We start from the raw sequence: 15994 nt of genomic DNA, 5'->3' as shown, positions 1-15994 counted from the left end.
GGATAAGTAGCATATTATTCACAGTGTTGAACTCCAATTGTGAGATAATCCAAGTAGATGTGATGTAATTTGTGAAAGACAGAGTAGAAAATATAAATTATATATATTTTATATATAATATATATCGACTAAATTTATATGTATTTACATAAATATATTTATATATTTATAATATAAAAACATATAACAAATCTATGTTTTATATTTATGTATTTATATAATAGACATATACAATATACTCAACAGTTATCTTTTCTGCTCATCTCCTTTCTCCCACCCTTCACCCTCAAGTAGACCCCAGCGTCTGTTGTTGCCTTCCTTGTGTTCATGAGTTCTTACCATTTAGCTCCCACTTGTAAATGACAACATGTGGTAATTGGCTTTCTCTTACTGGGTTAATTTGCTAAGTATCACAGCCTCCAGCTCCATCCATGTTCCCACAAAAGATACAATCTTGTTCTTTTTTATGGCTGCACAGTATCCCATGGTGTATATGTATCACATATTCTTTACCCAACCTGTCTTTGATGGGCATTTAGTTTGACTCCATGTCTTTGCTATTGCGAATAGTGTTGCAATGATCATTCGTGTATATATCTCTTCATGGAAGAATTATTTATATTCATCTGGTTATATACCCAGTAATTGGATTGCTGGTTAAGATGGTAGTTCTGCTTTTAGCTCTTTAAGGAATTATCTTATTGCTATCCACAATGTTGAAACTAATTTACACTACCACCAACAGTGTACAAGTGTTTCCTTTTCTCTGCAACCTTGCCAGCATCTGTTATTTTTTTACGTAACTAATAGTCATTCTTACTGGTGTGAGATGGTATCTCATTGCGAGTTTGATTTGCATTTCTGTAATGATAGGTGATATTGAGCTTTTATTTTCATATACTTGTTGGTCACATGTATGTCTTCTTTTGAGAAGTGTCTGTTCATGTCCTTTGACTACTTTCTAAGGGAGCTGTATTTTCTCTTGCAAATTGGTTTACATTCCTTAGAGATGATGGATATCAGGACTTTGTTAGATGCAGTGTATTATAGTTCTCATTGTAGAGATCTTTCATCTTTTCTGCCAAGACTATTGGGTTTTCTAGAGGTTGAATCATATCATCTATATACAGAGATAGTTTGACTTCCTCTCTTCCTATTTGGATCCTTTATTTGTTTCCCTTGACTGCTTTGGCTAGAATTTCCAACATTATGTTGAATAGGAGTGGTGAGAGAGGGCTTTCTTGTCTTGTGCCTGTTTTCAAGAAGAATGCTTTTCTAGCTTTTACTCCTTCAGTCCGACATTGGCTGTGAGTTTATCATAGGTAGCTCTTCTTATTTTAGGGTATATTCCTTTATGTTGAGAGTTTTTAACATGAAGGGGTATGGAATTTTATCAAAATACTTTTTTTGCATCTATTGAGATAATAATAAGGTTTTTGTCTTTTGTTTATGTGATGAATCATGTTTATTGATTTGCATATGTTAAACCAACCTTACATTTCAGGGATGAATCCTTCTCAATCATTGTGGATTCGATTTTTGATGTGTTGTGGATTCAGTTTGCCAGTATTTTGTTGAGGATTCCTTTATCAGGAATATTGGCCTGACGTTTTCTTTGTTGGTGTGTGTGTACTGGCCTCATAGAATAATAGGGGAGGAGTCCCTCCTTCTCAATTTTTTAGGATAGTTTCAGTAGGAATTGTACAATGTCTTCTTTGTACGTCTGATGTAATTTAACCATGAATCCATCAGGTCTTGGGTTTTTTTTTTTTTTTTTTTTTTGGTTGGTAGACTTTTTAATTACTGATTCAATTTCAGAGCAGATTATTGATCTCTTCAGTGAATCAATTTCTTCCTGGTTTAGTCTTAGAAGAGTGTATGTGTTAGATATTTATCTATTCTAGGTTTTCGCATTTATATGCACGGAGGTATTTGTAGTAGAGTAGTTTCTGATAGTTGTTTTTATTTTTGTGGGTTCAATGGTAACTTTCTCTTCATCACTTATAATTGTTTTTATTTGGGTCTCTCTTTTCTTCTTCATTATTCTAGTTAGCAGCCTATGTAGCTTATTAATTAAAAAAAAAATCCTGCATTTTTTTGATCTTTTATCTTCAGGGTTGATTTGTTCTTACTTCTCCAATTCTTTCCATTGTGATGTTATGTTGTTAATGTGAGATCTTTCTAATTTCTGGATATGTGCAATTAGTGCCAAAAATTTTCCTCCTAAAACTGCTGTAGCTTTTCCCCAGAGATTCTGGTATGTCATATCTTTGTTCTCATTAGTTTCACAGAACTTCTTGATTTCTTCCTTAATTTCATTATTTACCTAAAAGTCATTCAGGAGCATGTTGTTTAATTTCCATGTAATTGCATGGTTTTGAATGATTTTCTTGGTCTTGGCTTCTCTTTTTATTGCCCTGTGGTCTGATAGTGTATCTAGTGTGATTTTTGGTTCTTTTTCATTTACTGAGATTATTTTATGTCTAAATATGTGGTCGATTTTAGAGTATGTGGCAAGCGGCAATGAGAAGAATGTATATTCTATTGTTTTTAGATGGAGAGGCCATAGAGGTCTATCAGATCCATTTGGTCCAATGTAGAGTTTAGGTCCTGAATACTTTTGTTAATTTTCTGCCGCAATGATCTGTCTAATACTGTCAGTGGAGTGTTGAAGTCTCCTACTATTATTGTGACAGAGTCTATGGCGTAATCATTTTATAGAATAGTGAAATCAAGAACAAAAACAAAACAACAAATTTATTTCCACCTCTTTAGTTCAATTATTCACTCAGGGCAGTTGATATGGTTTCGATCTGTGTCCTCATCAAATATCTCGTCTAATTGTACAAAGTAATGTTGAAAGTGAGGGCTAGTCAGAGGTGGTTGGAATATGGGGATGGATTTTTGTGAATGATTTAGCACCATCCACTTGGTAATTGCTCTCATGAGTGTAAGTTCTCATGAGATCTTGTTGCTTAAATGTGTGGCACCTCTTCCCACTCTCTGTTGCTGCTGCTCCCACCACATGATATACCTAACACCTCCTTTGCCTTTTATCATAATTAGAATCTTCTTGATGCCTCCCTAGAAGCAAAAGGTGTTATGCTTCCTGTATCGCTTACAGAACCATGAGCCAATTAAACCTATTTTCCTTATAAATTACCCAATGTCAGATCTCTTTTATAGGAGTATGAGAATGGACTAATACAGAAAATTGGAGTGTGACATTGCTATAAAGCTACCTGAAAATGCAGAAGCAACTTTGGAACTGGTAATGAGCAGAAGCTTTAAGAGGGTGGAGGGCTCAAAAGAAGACAGGAAGATAAGGGAAAGTTTAGGACTTCCTAAAGACTGGTTGAATGGCTATTAACAAAATGCTCATAGTGATATGAATAGTAAAGGCCAGGCTGATGAGGTCTCAGATGGAAATGAGTCACTTACTGGAAACTGAAGCAAAGGTCACTTTTGTTATATCTTAGCAAATAACTTGACTGCATTGTGCCCCTGCCCTAGGGAATCTAGGGAACTTTGAACTTGAGAGGGATGATTTAGGGTATCTGGTGGAAGAAATTTCTAGGCAGCAAAGCATTCAAGATGTGACCTCACTGCTTCTAACAACATATGCTCATATATGTGAACAAAGAAATAACGTAAGGTTGGAACTTATGTTTAAAGGAGAAACAGAGCATAACAATTTGAAAAATTTGCAGCCTGGTCAAGTGGTAGAAAAGGAAAGCCATTTTCAGAGGAGAAATTTAAGGAGGCTGCTGAAATTTGTGGATGTAAAAAGGAGTCAAGTGCTAATAGTCAAGACAATGGGGAAATGGCCTTGAAGGCATTTCAAAGGGCTTGCTGCAGCCCCTTCCATCACAGCCCTGGAGGTCTAGGAAGGTAGAATGGTTTCCTGGGCCAGACCCAGGGTCTGCTGTGCTGTGCAGCCTGCCTCAGGATATTGTTTCCTGCCTCTCACCCACTCCAGCTCTAGCCATGTCTCAAAAAGGGCCAGGTACAGCTCAGGGCACTTCTTTAGGGGGTGCAAGCCTTCAAGGCTTCTATGTGGTATTACACCTGTGGGTAGACAGAGTGAAAGATTTGAGGCTTTGGAGCCTCTACCTAGATTTAGGAGGATGTATGGAAAAGCCTGGATATCTAGGCAGAAGCCTGTTATAGGGACACAACCCTCATAAAGAGCCAGTGCAGAGGGGAATTATGGGGTTGGAGCCTGCACAGAGTCCACACTGGGGTACTGCCTGGTGGAACTGTGAGAAGGTGGATTCCAATCCTCCATACCCCAAATTAGTAGTTCCACTAGCATCTTGCACCTTGATCCTAGAAAAGCTGTGAGCACTAAAATCAAGCCCTTGAGAGTGATATTGGGGGCTGAACCCTGCATTGCCTCAGGGGCAGAGCTGCTCAAGGCATGGGAGCCCACTTCATTAATCATTGTGCCCTGGATGTGGAACATGAAGCCAAAAGATATTATTGTGGATCCTGAAAATATAATGATTTCCCTGCTGGGTTTCAGACTTGCATGGGGTCTGTAGCCCTTTATTTTGGATGATTTCTCCCCTTTAGAATAGAAGTAATTACTCAATGTCTGCACCTCATCTGTATCTTGAAAGTAGCACACTTGTCTTTTATTTTACAGGTTCACAGGCAAAAGGGATTTTTTTGTTCTTTCCTTCATTACTTTACTTTAAAAGTTTAGATCAGAGTACCAATAGAGGGTCTGTCCACTCACATTTACTTTAGACTCACCTTTCACAAAGCTTTTTAATGTGAAAGTGATCTTCAAGATGGCTAATCCCTTGGTCTATTTACACTTTTATTTCAATAAAATAATAACTCTTAAAACTCTCAGAACCTTCTTACAAACCTACAAAAATGCTTTCTCCATCTTTTCAATGGGTTATGATCCTGCACATCAAGGATGTTAATAGATTTGGAACTGGGTTTTTTAAATACTTACAATGTTTACTTTTTGTAGCTACACAGTAGGTGTATATATTTATGGGGTACATGAGATATTTTGATACAAGCATACAATGTATAATAATCACATCAGGGTAAATGGAGTGTCAGATGGAACCAGAGGTCATTATTTTATGTTAAGTAAGCACAGCAAAGAAAAAAAAATATAGAGAAAATATATAATGAAAATTAAGAGAAAATATTTTCAAACCATATATCTGATTGAAGCTAATATCCAAGATACATAAGGAATTTAACTGAATAGGAAGAAAAAGAAACTTCAATATAAAAAAAATGGGCAAAGGAACTAAATTAATTCTTTCAAAAGACGACAGTTAGATGGTCAACAGATAAACGAAAAATGTTCATCATCACTAATCAGAGAAATACAAATTAAAAGCACAATGAGATATCACCTCCCATGTGTTAAAGTGGCTATCTTTAAAAAGACAAGAGATAATAAGTGTTGCATAGTGTGTGGAGGAAAGGGAATTATTGGGTAATGTTGGAAGGAATGCAAATTAACACAGCCATTATGAAAAACGGTATGTGTGTTCCTTAGAAAACTAAACATATATTAACATAGGATTCAATAATCCCACCTCTGAGCATATAATGCAAAGGAATTAAAATCAGTATGTGGTAGAGCTACCTGTACTTCTCTGTTTACTGAAGGATTATTTATAATAGCTAAGATAGAAACCACCTAAATGCCCATCATCAGATGATTAGATCAAGAAAATGTGGTAAATTGTTTATATGTGATTTATAGGAATAATATTCAACCTTATAAAGGGGGAAATCATATCATTTGTGACAATCTGAATGGACCTGGAGGACATTGTGCTAAGTGAAATAATCCAGACACAGAAAGACAAATACCATATTATCTCACTCACCATGGAATCTAAAAAAGTTTTGTTATTGGCTAGGGTATTCCTTCTGGATTGTTATATGGATTTTGGGCTTTAGACACAAAATGAGGCGAAAATAGCAACTGGAACTCAGGGATTTCCTTGGGGCAATTATGTAGTACGTAATGTTCAATAATAACTGTCAGTGGGCAATTGCAGTAACCACAATCCAATAAAGGCAAGCACTGTGTAGGGTTGGATGTCTGAGTCACCCCGCCATCAAGCTACTCAAACTGGCCAAGTTACTGGCTAAAGATAATGGAATACTAGAATACAAGATAGAGAAAGGAGAGGATGACTATCAGAGTCTCAGAAACAGCCTGACTGGACAATTAACGGCTTCAAAACCTATCTCTTTGTATTCGCTTCCTAATTTTGTCTACTTCACTTCCTTTTTCTCTGTCTCCTGTCCTGGGGTTATCTTTCACGGTAAATAAAGCATGAAACTCTGTTTTACCTTCAAACTCTTTATTCTAAGGAACCTGCCATACAAAGGCATTCTCCAAGACCAAAGTCACATTACTAGAGTGCAGCTGGTTTTGTGACTGAGTACAAGAAATGAAATCCCATTTAGCATAAATCCAATAGGTGGCAGTCAGAGAAACAAAGATTTGCATTTAACTATACTAATCAAATATCTATTTAAAAATAAGATAGCTGTAGTGTTTACCCACTAAAATTATTTATACAATCAGCTTCTTTTTGAAATAGCATTATTTTAATTAAAATATTTGAAACTCAATTTAAAAGTAATATTCTATTCCATGCATAGGAATTCTGCAAAATAAATAGCTTGTATTCTATGCAGCAAGCAAATCAAATGGTAATTAATATAGAACAGACAAAGGAATCCCCCTTACAAAAGAAGCCACTTGGAATCATAAGTGCCCTTTTAACTGTTGGACATTTTATAACAGACTTCATTATGCAACCTCCAGATTTTTCTAAGGTCAAAAGTACTGATTGGGTATGTGTGTATATGTGCATGCTTTTTTCCCTCGGCTTTAAAAAAGCCATTTAAATTCTTTGTCCTCATCATCTCTGGAGATTATATATCCTGATGTAAGGGCTGACAAAAATCTTTCAAATAAAATTGCCTATTGTAACACTCTGTGGACATCCATTTGTGCATATGAAATGTAGAAAGTTTCAGGTAATTCTTAAATACTTAGTGCTAATACTTGCTCATTAATTGGATAGAAAAGGATCCAGAAATAGAGAATAAATGATGGAAGGTTCATTAAAATATTATAGAGAAATTAAGAGTATTTCAAATAAAATACAAAATCTTGTATGAATGAATTTTCCTACTTGCTGTAATTCCACCACATATGTCTAACTAATTTACCAATTTTTTTCTGTAGTACCCCTGTAACGTTTTGCTTTTATCTCTCTCATGGTGTAAATACTACCGTATTGTTTCACTTTCTATTTATTCTTCTCATCTGCGTGTTTCAACCTAAAGAGTAGTGTAATATACAAATCACAGACATTAATGTTATCATCTTAAGTAGTTCACAACCTGGCAAGAAGATAAATATCTTTCATCTCACCTCCCTCAAAAAAAAAAAAAAAAAAAAAGTGCAAACAAAAAAGTAACTCTAACATAATAGTATAAAACTACAATAAAGGTATATTATATCTGATTAAAACTCAATAGACATATTTGTCCAGGAAAAAAATGCAATGCCTTCACAGAGGAAGTATCAATTAAGCTGATAATTGAATGATGAGTTGTATTTGTTAACATAAATTTAATGTCTGCAAATGAAAATAAAAATATAATTACCAGTTTCAGGTATGTCTTTAACAGCAGCATGAAAACAGACCAATACAACTGGTAAAACACATTTTAGTATTCTATCTAGACTGGGCAAATTTGGTTTCTTGTTTTCCCATGTCATCTAACTACTGTTTCTTTGCTTATACAGCTCTAAAATAAGAGACAGATATAATAATTAATATCTAAACCTTTTTCTAGTACTAAAATTCGATGATTCATTTAAATAAAACTCTTAGATCACTTGAGCATTGTTTTGGTCTACATCCAGGTTTCATTTTACAATTTATATACTGAGAACACAGAATTTAATTACTGCCAATAACAGCATACTAGAATAGCATTGTTAAGTAATGATTTATTATCTTTTTGAAATTAAGTGAACACAGAATAGTACACATGTTGCATTAGATAATTTGAAGTTATAACAAAATGCTGAATATATATGAATAACTAAATATTAATTTAAATACTTATTAAAATTTCAAAAATGGCAAAATAAAAAATCCTGAAAGTAGTGTAACTAACAAAAGTTGTACTATTAGTCATTTACATTTGTGCACCATTTCTTAGTGTAAAAATAAAAAAAATAATTTTTGTTGACTTTTTAAATTTTATTTTTTATTTATTCATTTATTTGAGATGGAGTCTCACTCTTTCACCAGGCTGGAGTGCACTGGTGTGTTCTCGGCTCACTGCAATCTCTGCCTCCCAGGTTCAAGCGATTCTTCTGCCTCAGCCTCCTGAGTAGCTGGGAATGCAGATGTGGGCCACCACGCCCAGTTAATCTTTGTATTTTTAGTAGAGACAGGGTTTCACCGTGTTGGTCAGGATGATCTCAATCTCTTGACATTGTGATCCACCCACTTCAGCCTCCCGAAGTGTGGGGATTACAAGCATAAGCCACTATACCCAGCCAATTTTAGTTGACTTCACATGTTGGTAATACATATATTAACAGACAAATGATTGTGCCTAATATGATTACACCTTTTTTATCCAGAAAATGGAATGTATATATACTTATTTCTCTGTATTCTTTGAATATTTCAAACAATATTATATATTTGTTAGTAAAGGGTTTATCATCACTCTTACTCTCATTTGTTAACTAATATTTACTGAGAACTAAATATACAAGAGCGATGTAAATTGAGTGAACTTTTTAAAGTACCTTTTATGTCACAGGTACTTCTTTAGTTGCTGGTGATGGAATTGTAATAAAAATATGTTTTTTTTTTTTAAATTCAAAGCTGGCCCTTCCCCTTTTCAAAGGACACAAGACAGAAGACAGATAACAAATACATATATTATGTGAGTATTATAAATTGATAAACACTATGGAAAGAAGCAAAGCAGGAAGAGTGGAATAAACAATTATAAAAAATGACAGAAGATTGCATTTTATGTAAGGGAGTTAGCCAGGAAGACCACAAAAAGAGTGACATTTGGTCCAGAATTTTAAGGAAGTGAAGCATCAACTGAAAGGATATGTGGGAAAATAACGTTTCTGCTAGAGTGAAAGGTCAGGTCACCTACAAAGGAAAGCCCATCAGACTAACAGCAGACCTCTCTGCAGAAACCCTACAAGCCATAAGAGATTTGGTGACTATATTCAACATTCTTAGAAAATAAATTTCCACTGATAATTTCATATCTGGCCAAACTAAGCTTCATGAGCAAGGGAGAAATATGATTCCTGTCAGCAAGCAAATGCTGAGGGAATTTATCAGACTTGCCTTACAAGAATCTCTGAAGGAAGCACTAAATATGGAAAGGAAGGACCATCACTAGCCACTAAAAAACAAACAAACAAAAAAACAAAAAAGAAACACTGAAATACTCAGACTAGTAACACTATAAAGCAACCACACACACACACGCACACACACACAACCTCTGCATAATAACCAGCTAACAACATCATGACAGGAGGAAATCCACAAATATCAATATAAACCTTGAATGTAAATAGGCTAACTGCCCCAGTTAAAAGGCACAGAGTGGCAAGCTGCATAAAGAACCAAGAACTATTGGTATTCTGTCTCTATTGGTATTCTCTTGAAGACAGAATACCAATAGTTCTTAGTTCTTTATGCAGCTTGCCACTCTGTGCCTTCACACATGCAATGATGCCCATAGACACAAAATAAAGGGATAAAGAAAATCTACCAAGCAAATGAAAACAGAAAAGTCAGGGATTGCAATCCTAATTTCAGACAAAACAGACTTTAAATCAACAAAGATAAAAAAAGACAAAGAAGGGCACTACATAAGGGTAAAAGATTTGATTCAACAAGAAGACCTAACTATCTTCAATATATACATCTCCAACACAGAAGCACCTAAATTCATAAAGCAAGTTCTCAGAGACCTTCAAAGAAACTTAAACTCCCACATGATAATAGTGGGAGATTTTAACACCCCAGTGGTATTTTTAGATCACTGAGGCAGAAAATTAGCAAAGGTATTCAGGACCTGAAATCAGCACTGAAATCAGACAGAAAACACTCCTCAACAAACGCGAAAAAAAAAAAAAAAAAAAAAAAAAATGAAATCATAACAACCACTCTCAGAACACAACACAACCAAATTAGTTGACAAATTCACTTAAAATCATACCATAAAATAGAAATTGAATAACATGCTCCTGAATAACTTTGGATAAATAATGAGTTTAAAGCAGAAATCAAGAAGTTCTTTGAAATTAATAAGAATAAAGGTACAACATACCAGAATCTCTGGGACACAGCTAAGTTACTGTTAAGAGGGAAATTTATAGCTCTAAATGCCACATCAACAAGGTAGAAAGTCCTCAACTTACCAACCTCATATTACAACTAAAAAGAACCAGAGAACCAATAGAAAACAACCCCAAAGCTAGCAGAAGATAAGAAATTACCAAAATCAGAGCTGAATGAAGGAGATTGAGGCAGAAAATCCATTCAAAAGTTCAACAAATCCAGGAATTGACTCTTTGAAAAAATTAATAAAATAGATAGACTTCTTGATAGACAAATAAAAGAGGAGACATAAAAGAGAGTAGAAGAGGCAAAAGAGAAGAGAATATAAAAACAATTAGAAATGACAAAGACCTTATTAACACCGACCCCCACAGAACTATATGTAACCATCAGAGAACAATATAAGCAACTTTATATACACAAAGTAGAATATCTAGAAGAAAAGGATGAATTCCTGGACACATCCACCCTCCCAAGATTGAACCAGGAAGAAACTGAATTTCATAATGGACCAATAACAAGCTCCAAAACTTAATCAGGATTCGTAGACAAATTCTACAAGATGTACAGAGAACTGGTACTATTCCTTCCTACTGAAACTATTCCAAAATATTGAGGAAGAGGGACTCCTCCTTAAATCATGGCCTCTCTGGCCAGCATTATCCTGATACAAAAACCTTGCCAAGACAAAACCAAAAAAAGATCTTCAGGCCAATACCCTTGATGAACATTGATGCAAAAATCCTCAACAAAATATTGGCAAAGCGAATCCAGCAGCACATCAAAAGGCTCATCCACCACAATCAAGTAGGCTTTATCCCTGAGATGCAAGGTTGGTTCAATATACGTAAGTCAATAAATGTGATTCATCACATAAACAGAAATAAAGACAAAACCACATGACCATCTCAATAGGTGCATAAAAGTCTTGTGATATGACTCAACATCATTTTCTATTAAAAATCCTCAACAAACTAGGCACTGATGGAACGTACTTTAAAATAATAACAGCTATTTATGACAAACTCACAGCCAATATCATACTAGCTGGGCAAAGAAATATGAAAATATTCCTCTTGGAAACTGGTACAACACCAGGATGTCCTCTTTCACCACTCTTATTTAACATAATAGTCCTGGCCAGAGCAATCAGTCAAGAGACAGAAGTAAAGGACATCTAAATTTGAAGAGAGAAAGTCCAACTATCACTCTTTGCAGACAATGTAATCCTATATCTAGAAAACCACAAATTCTTGGCACAAAAGCTCCCTAAGCTGATAAACTACTTCAGCAAAGTTTCACAATATAAAATCAATGCACAAAAATCATTAGTGTCTCAGGATATTTAGGGTGTCACTTTTCCTGCTAGAAATGCCTGTGGCTGGTGACACCTTTGCCTGAGTTTTTGCTTGGGCTTTCTGGGCTTGTTCTGCCTACTTGACCTAGCTGGTTGTGGTTTGCTTGCACTGCCAGCTTGTATTCCACACCTGTCAAGGGTGAGTCAGGCATGGAGTAGCGAGGGTTCTGTGAGTGAGCATGGGTTTTGGCTACTGTGCACAGCCAGGCACACTGGCTGTTGTGGCCCAGCAGGCAACTCCAGGCACCAGCACAGGCTCCTGCTCCATGCAAGGCTGTGGCTAGGTCAGATACACAAGTGACTTCTGTTGCAGGCACCTGTGTCTGGATGAGGGGAATGAAGCGGCACCTGGAACAATGGAGATACCAGGAACCACGGAGCTCCAAAGAAGGTGTCACAGCCTTGGCTCTGTGCCCTAGGTCTGGGATCCCCAAATGGCCACAGCTCTTCTCACTTTCTCTTCACTCACCACGTGGCAAGCTGGAGGGAATTTCAGTAGTGTTTGTATTATAGCTCTTTCAGTGCTGCCATTCATCAAGTCCTGAGTTCTTGTCTTCTGCCCAAGAAGAATAAGGTATGCAAACAATTGCAGAGTGAGCAAGGTGAAGAGAGCTTTACTGAGACACAGAACAGCTCTCAGGAGACCCAAAGAGGGCAGCTCCTTTCCACAGACAGGTCATCCCAATGAGCATCCAGGTCTCAGCAGGGAGGAGACCCATAGTGGGTAGCCCCTTTCTGCAGGCTGATCGTCCTGACAAGTGGAGGAGATCCAAAGTGCATAGCTCCTTCCCACAGCTGGAAGTTCTGATGTCTGTACAAGTCTGGCTGAATCTGGGGTTGCTATGGGCTCAGAACAGGGGAAGTGCATGCTGATTGGTCCATGAGTGACCATAAGCACCGTAAGTTCTCACTCTGGGCCACGGACTTCACCTGGAACTGGCAGCCTGGTCCCCAGGCTTCAGGCCATCCCTGGCTTGAAGGTGGGGTTTCACCTGAGACCTGCCCCTTTCCTCCCAGGAGCCTGCTTGCCTCCATCATCATCAACATGCCATCCACAGCACCCAAGCTCTTCCTACTGAGGTGCACCTGCAGGCCCACATTGAGCCACCCTCAGCCCCCCTTCAGGGTCCCTCCCATGCTCATTGGAGCTCAAAATTCGGAAGGGACTAAAGTGGCAGGGTGCTGGTGTGTCAGCACTGCCCAGCATGCACACACCAGCCAAGTCGTGACAGTGCCCAGGGTCAGCCACAACTTTGCTTTACCCCACAGCCTGCACCAGGAGCAGGGAGAGGCCAGGAAGCAGGAGCAGCCACTTTCAATTCTGCGGAGGCAAGGAGTTTCCTGAACCCCCTAGAGTGCAGGGATGCCAAGGTCTGGAGCCATAGTGGAGCAGTTGTAGCTGTGGCTAGGAGCACTGGCTCCTCCTCTGCTGCAGCCAGCATCCTCACAGGGGCCACTCCAGATGGGACATTTCTGCCATCACTAGTATTCCTATACATCAACAGCAGTGAAGCTATTGCCAAATCAGGAATGAGATACCATTCACAATTGCCATAATAAGAATAAATCATGTAGGAAGATAGCTAAAGAGGAAGGTGAAAGATCTCTACTAGAACAACTACAAAACACTGCTCAAAAAAAATCAGAGATGACACAAACAAATGGAAAAAAATATCCCATGCTCACGGATAGGAAAAATCAACATAATTAAAATGGTCATACTGCACAAAGCGTTTATACATCCAATGCTATTCCTATCAAACTACCATTTTTTCATAGAACTAGAAAAAACCTTTTTAAAAATTCATATGAACCAAAAGATAACTTGAAGAGCCTAAATAAATAGAACAAAGCTGAAGCCATTGTGCTGCCCTATTTCAAACTGTCCTACATGGCTACAGTAACCAAAACAGCATAGTACTGGTACAACAACAGACACATAGTCTAATGGAACATAATAGAAAACCCCAAAATAGGACCACACACCTGCAACTATATGATCTTCAACAGAGCTGATAAAAATCAAGCAATGAGGAAGGGGCTCCCTATTCAGTAAATGGTGCTGGGATAACTGGCTAGCTATATGCAGAAGATTGAAACTGGACCCCTTCCTTACATCATACAAAAAGTCAACTCAATTAAATACTTAAATATAAAACCCCAAACTATAAAAATCCTAGAAGACAACCTAAGTAATATTATGGACACAGGAATGAGCAAATATTTCATGAAGAAGATGCCAAAAGCAATTTTGGCACAAGCAAAAAACATGACAAATGGGATCTAATTAAAGTAGAGAGCTTCTACACAGCTGAAGAAACTATCAACAGATTAAACACACAACCACAGAATGGGAGCAAACTTTTGCAAACTATGCATCTGACAAAGATCTAATATCCATCATTCATAAGGAACTTAAACAAATTTACAAGATGTAAACAACCTCATTAACAAGAGGGGAAAGGACATGAACAGACACTTCTTAGAAGATGCGTCCAACAATCATATGAAAAAATGTTCATCATGGCTGATCATTAGAGAAATGCAAATCAAAACCAAAATAAGATACCATTTCACACCAGTCAGAATAGCTATTATTAAGAAGTCAAAAATAATAGATTCTGGCAAGGTTGTGGAGAAAAAGAAACACCTTACATGCTATTGGCGGGTGTGTAAATTATTTAAAACATTATGGAAAACAGTGTGGCAATTCCTGTAAAACCTAATAACAGAACTACCATGCAACCCAGCAATCTCATTACTGGGTATATACACAAAGGAATATAAAAGGTTCTATCATAAAGACATATGCATGTAGATGTTCATTGTGCCATGAATCGCAATAGCAAAAATATGAGATCAACTTATATGCCCATCAATAGTAGACTGGATAAAGAAAATGTGCTATATATACACCATGGAATACTAACTAATGAGTGCTAGGTTTAATATCTTGCTGAAATAATCTGTACAGACGCTTTCTCTGGTTTGCAGATTTAATTAAACATTTTACACATTTAAAATTTAAAGCTATTCTAAATTTTAAAAGCTTATTGAAAACATTTGGTCTTTTTCCCCCCAGTGAGCATCACTGGGCCTGCAGGTCTCTGTCAGCTGCATATGTGGGCCTCTGTTCCACAGGATGGGGTTTGTTAAAGTTGTTAAGAATAAGGCCTACTTTAAGAGATACCAAGTGAAATTTAGAAGACGACGAGAGGGTAAAACTGATGGTGATACAGGATAAAAATAAACACAACAAACCCAAATTCAGGATGATAGTTCGTGTAACAAACAGAGATATCATTTGTCAGGTTGCTTATGCCTGTATAGAGGGGGATATGATAGTCTGCACAGTATATGTACATGAATTGCCAAAATATGGTGTGAAGGTTTGCCTGACATATTATGCTGCAGCATATTGTGCTGGCCTGCTGCTGGCCCACAGGCTTCTCAATAGGTTTGCCATGGACAAGATCTATGAAGGCCAAGTGGAGGTGACTGGCGATGAATACAATGTGGAAAGCATTGATGGTCAGCCAGGTGTCTTCACCTGCTATTTGGATGCAGGCCTTGCCAGAACTACCACTGGCAATAAAATTTTTAGTGTCCTGAAGGGAGCTGTGGATGGAGGCTTGTCTATTCCTCACAGTACCAAACGATTCCCTGGTTATGATTCTGAAAGCAAGGAATTTAATGCAGAAGTACACTGGAAGCACATCATGGGCCAGAATGTTGCAGATTACATGCATTACTTAATGGAAGAAGATGAAGATGCTTACAAGAAACAGTTCTCTCAATACATAAAGAGCAGCATAACTGCAGACATGATGGAGGAGATGCATAAGAAAGCTCATGCTGCTATAAGAGAGAATCCAGTCTATGAAAAGAAGCCAAGAAAGAAGTTAAAAAGAAGAGGTGGAACCGTCCCAAAATGCTCAGAAGAAGGATCGGGTAGCTCAAAAGAAGCCAAGCTTCCTCAGAGCTCAGGAGTGGGCTGCTGAGAGCTAAACCAAACAATTTTCTATGATGATTTTTCAGATACAGGCAATAAACTTATGGACAGAAAAAAAAAAAAAAAGAAAACATTTGGCATTATTTAGTCTGTTCAACCTACCACTAAGAAGAATAAAAATAACATTATTAATATCAAACTGCTTATATTCTTCCCGCCCTCCCCACCCCCCCCCCCCCCAGAGACAGAGTCTAGCTCTGTTGCCCAGGCTGGAGT

The 15994-nt window shown here is 37.2% G+C and overlaps 1 pseudogene; it reads left to right on the top strand.

The window, feature by feature from the left end:
* Positions 1-14908: 14908 nt before the first annotated feature.
* On the top strand, positions 14909-15767 carry LOC104658565 (annotated as a pseudogene).
* Positions 15768-15994: the final 227 nt, after the last annotated feature.

Source organism: Rhinopithecus roxellana, chromosome 8, assembly GCF_007565055.1.
Source record: "Rhinopithecus roxellana isolate Shanxi Qingling chromosome 8, ASM756505v1, whole genome shotgun sequence".
Classification (NCBI taxonomy): Eukaryota; Metazoa; Chordata; class Mammalia; order Primates; family Cercopithecidae; genus Rhinopithecus; species Rhinopithecus roxellana.
This window is presented reverse-complemented; position numbering and strand designations above follow the sequence as displayed.